The sequence below is a fragment of the Carex rostrata genome, chromosome 6 (assembly GCF_964058835.1).
Source record: "Carex rostrata chromosome 6, lpCarRost1.2, whole genome shotgun sequence".
NCBI lineage: Eukaryota > Viridiplantae > Streptophyta > Magnoliopsida > Poales > Cyperaceae > Carex > Carex rostrata.
Genome location: NC_135923.1, coordinates 14695377 through 14700376, shown reverse-complemented (window position 1 = coordinate 14700376; position 5000 = coordinate 14695377).

Sequence of the window (5000 nt, the reverse complement as noted above, 5' to 3'; positions counted from 1 at the left end):
TCAACCGTGTTTTTTCGGTAACATAATCGTGTTTTCGGGTAACATAATCTTGTTTTTCAGGCCATTTTACACCGACGGAGGCACCCACAGGGGCCATGTACACCCCGCTTGGCATGTACATGAGGGGCTGCCTCTTCCAAAAATCCTTCCCCCCTATAGGGGAATATGCATTTTGGGTCTCCAGCCACGCCCAGGGTTACCACCCCCTGGAAATCCCCCAGGTTTACCCCCCATTTTATGTGGATGCATAGATTCAGACCGCCCTGCTCCACCGCTTTTGGCCATTTTTGCCCAACGTTAGCCGCTTCGGCTTGCCGCTGGACTGTTTTCGGGCCTTTTTCACCGACGCTTGGCCGTATCCGCTTAGTTTTCCCCAACGCTTGGCCGCATCCGCTTAGTTTTCCCCCGCTGGACTGTTTTCGGGTCACTTTTGCCCAACGTTAGCGGCTTCCGCTTGCCGCTGGACTGTTTTCGGGCCCTTTTTCACCGACCCTTGGCCGTATCCGCTTAGTTTTCCCCAACGCGTGGCCGCATTCGCTTAGTTTTCCCCCGCTGAACTGTTTTCGGGTCACTTTTGCCCAACGTTAGCCGCTTCCGCTTGCCGCTGGGCTGTTTTCGGGCCATTTTTCCCCAACACATGGCCGTATCCGCTTAGTTTTCCCCAACGCGTGGCCGCATCCGCTTAGTTTTCCCCCGCTGAACTGTTTTCGGGTCAGTTTTGCCCAACGTTAGCCGCTTCCGCTTGCCGCTGGACTGTTTTCGGGCCAATTTCCACCGACTCTTGGCCGTATCCGCTTAGTTTTCCCCAACCCGTGGCCGCATCCGCTTAGTTTTCCCCCGCTGAACTGTTTTCGGGTCACTTTTGCCCAACGTTAGCCGCTTCCGCTTGCCGCTGGGCTGTTTTCGGGCCAATTTCCACCGACACTTGGCCGCATCCGCTTAGTTTTCCCCAACGCGTGGCCGCATCCGCTTAGTTTTCCCCCGCTGAACTGTTTTCGGGTCAGTTTTGCCCAACGTTAGCCGCTTCCGCTTGCCGCTGGACTGTTTTCGGGCCAATTTCCACCGACTCTTGGCCGCATCCGCTTAGTTTTCCCCAACGCGTGGCCGCATCCGCTTAGTTTTCCCCCGCTGAACTGTTTTCGGGTCAATTTTGCCCAACGTTAGCCGCTTCCGCTTGCCGCTGGGCTGTTTTCGGGCCAATTTCCACCGACACTTGGCCGCATCCGCTTAGTTTTCCCCCGCTTAACTGTTTTCGGGTCACTTTTCCCCAACGTTAGCCGCTTCCGCTTGCCGCTGGGCTGTTTTCGGGCCATTTTTCCCCAACACTTGGCCGTATCCGCTTAGTTTTCCCCAACGCGTGGCCGCATCCGCTTAGTTTTCCCCCGCTGAACTGTTTTCGGGTCACTTTTGCCCAACGTTAGCCGCTTCCGCTTGCCGCTGGACTGTTTTCGGGCCAATTTCCACCGACTCTGGGCCGGATCCGCTTAGTTTTCCCCAACGCTTGGCTGCATCCGCTTAATTTTCCCCAGCTGAACTGTTTTCGGGTCACTTTGTCCCAACGTTAGCCGTTTCCGGTTGCCGCTGGACTGTTTTCGGGCCATTTTCCACCGACTCTTGGCCGTATCCGCTTGGTTTTGCCCAACGCTTGGCTGGTTCCGCTTAATTTCCCCCAGCTGAACTGTTTTCGGGTCACTTTTGCCCAACGTTAGCCGTTTCCGCTTGCCGCTGGACTGTTTTCGGGCCATTTTTCACCGACACTTGGCCGTATCCGCTTAGTTTTCGCTAACAATTGGCTGCATCCGCTTAATTTTCCAAGCTATACTGCTTTCGGGTCAGTTTTGCCCAACGTTAGCCGCTTCCGCTTGCCGCTGGGCTGTTTTCGGGCCATTTTCCACCCACGCTGGCACCGACGGGGCCATGTACACCCACGCGCGTGTACATGAGGGGGCACCCATTTTTGAAAACCTTGCCCCCCTATAGGGGAATATGCATTTTGAGGCTCTAGCCACGCCCAGGGTTACCACCCCCTGAAAATCCCCCAAGTCAAAATCACCCATGTAAAATATTCAAAAAAATCTCAAAAAATCACAAAAAATTTATAAAATAAAATAAATTCAAAAAAAAAAAAAAAATTTCAAAAATTCAAAAAAAATTCAAAAAATTCAAAAAAATTCAAAAAAATTCAAAAAATTCAAAAATTCAAAAAAAGTCCAAAAACCCAAAAAAACTTCAAAAATTTCAAAAATTCAAAAAAATTTCAAAAAAATTTCAAAAATTTGCCCCGCTGAACTGTTTTCGGGTCAGTTTTGCCCAACGTTAGCCGCTTCCGCTTGCCGCTGGACTGTTTTCGGGCCAATTTCCACCGACTCTTGGCCGTATCCGCTTGGTTTTGCCCAACGCTTGGCTGGTTCCGCTTAATTTCCCCCAGCTGAACTGTTTTCGGGTCACTTTTGCCCAACGTTAGCCGTTTCCGCTTGCCGCTGGACTGTTTTCGGGCCATTTTTCACCGACACTTGGCCGTATCCGCTTAGTTTTCGCTAACAATTGGCTGCATCCGCTTAATTTTCCAAGCTATACTGCTTTCGGGTCAGTTTTGCCCAACGTTAGCCGCTTCCGCTTGCCGCTGGGCTGTTTTCGGGCCATTTTCCACCCACGCTGGCACCGACGGGGCCATGTACACCCACGCGCGTGTACATGAGGGGGCACCCATTTTTGAAAACCTTGCCCCCCTATAGGGGAATATGCATTTTGAGGCTCTAGCCACGCCCAGGGTTACCACCCCCTGAAAATCCCCCAAGTCAAAATCACCCATGTAAAATATTCAAAAAAATCTCAAAAAATCACAAAAAATTTATAAAATAAAATAAATTCAAAAAAAAAAAAAAAATTTCAAAAATTCAAAAAAAATTCAAAAAATTCAAAAAAATTCAAAAAAATTCAAAAAATTCAAAAATTCAAAAAAAGTCCAAAAACCCAAAAAAACTTCAAAAATTTCAAAAATTCAAAAAAATTTCAAAAAAATTTCAAAAATTTGCCCCGCTGAACTGTTTTCGGGTCACTTTTGCCCAACGTTAGCCGCTTCTGCTTGCCGCTGGACTGTTTTCGGGCCAATTTCCACCGACTCTGGGCCGGATCCGCTTAGTTTTCCCCAACGCTTGGCTGCATCCGCTTAATTTTCCCCAGCTGAACTGTTTTCGGGTCACTTTGTCCCAACGTTAGCCGTTTCCGGTTGCCGCTGGACTGTTTTCGGGCCATTTTCCACCGACTCTTGGCCGTATCCGCTTGGTTTTGCCCAACGCTTGGCTGCTTCCGCTTAATTTCCCCCAGCTGAACTGTTTTCGGGTCACTTTTGCCCAACGTTAGCCGTTTCCGCTTGCCGCTGGACTGTTTTCGGGCCATTTTTCACCGTCACTTGGCCGTATCCGCTTAGTTTTCGCCAACAATTGGCTGCATTCGCTTAATTTTCCAAGCTATACTGCTTTCGGGTCAGTTTTGCCCAACGTTAGCCGCTTCCGCTTGCCGCTGGGCTGTTTTCGGGCCATTTTCCACCCACGCTGGCACCGACGGGGCCATGTACACCCACGCGCGTGTACATGAGGGGGCACCCATTTTTGAAAACCTTGCCCCCCTATAGGGGAATATGCATTTTGAGGCTCTAGCCACGCCCAGGGTTACCACCCCCTGAAAATCCCCCAAGTCAAAATCACCCATGTAAAATATTCAAAAAAATCTCAAAAAATCACAAAAAATTTATAAAATCAAATAAATTCAAAAAAAAAAAAAAAATTTCAAAAATTCAAAAAAAATTCAAAAAATTCAAAAAAATTCAAAAAAATTCAAAAAATTCAAAAATTCAAAAAAAGTCCAAAAACCCAAAAAAACTTCAAAAATTTCAAAAATTCAAAAAAATTTCAAAATTTTTTTCAAAAATTTACCCCGCTGAACTGTTTTCGGGCCAGTTTTGCCCAACGTTAGCCGCTTCCGCTTGCCGCTGGACTGTTTTCGGGCCAATTTCCACCGACTCTTGGCCGTATCCGCTTAGTTTTCCCCAACGCGTGGCCGCATCCGCTTAGTTTTCCCCCGCTGAACTGTTTTCGGGTCACTTTTGCCCAACGTTAGCCGCTTCCGCTTGCCGCTGGGCTGTTTTCGGGCCAATTTTCACCGACACTTGGCCGCATCTGCTTAGTTTTCCCCCGCTTAACTGTTTTCGGGTCACTTTTCCCCAACGTTAGCCGCTTCCGCTTGCCGCTGGGCTGTTTTCGGGCCATTTTTCCCCAACACTTGGCCGTATCCGCTTAGTTTTCCCCAACGCGTGGCCGCATCCGCTTAGTTTTCCCCCGCTGAACTGTTTTCGGGTCACTTTTGCCCAACGTTAGCCGCTTCCGCTTGCCGCTGGACTGTTTTCGGGCCAATTTCCACCGACTCTGGGCCGGATCCGCTTTGTTTTCCCCAACGCGTGGCCGCATCCGCTTAGTTTTCCCCCGCTTAACTGTTTTCGGGTCACTTTTCCCCAACGTTAGCCGCTTCCGCTTGCCGCTGGGCTGTTTTCGGGCCAATTTCCACCGACTCTTGGCCGGATCCGCTTAATTTTCCCCAGCTGAACTGTTTTCGGGTCATTTTAGCCCGACGGGGGCACCGACGGGACTGTTTTCGGGCCATTTTGCACCGACGCTTGGCCGCATGCGCTTAGTTTTGGGGCCATTTTTCACTGACGGCTGGCCGCATCCGCTTAGTTGCCCCCGCTTGGCTGATTTTTGCGCCGTTTTTTTTGTTGAGCTTCAGGTTTCAAACTTCCAATTTTTTTCCAAACTGCAGATTTCATATTTTTTATTTTTTATAAATTTGAACTTTTTCAAAATATCAGAAAAGTATTACAATATCCATAATTTGGATCGCGTACAATCCGGAAGTTTGAGAAATGGTCCACACCGGGTGTGAACCATCCAATCCGAAAAAAGTGGGAATTTTTACAAGCCGGAAAAACTGGAGTTTCAATGGCT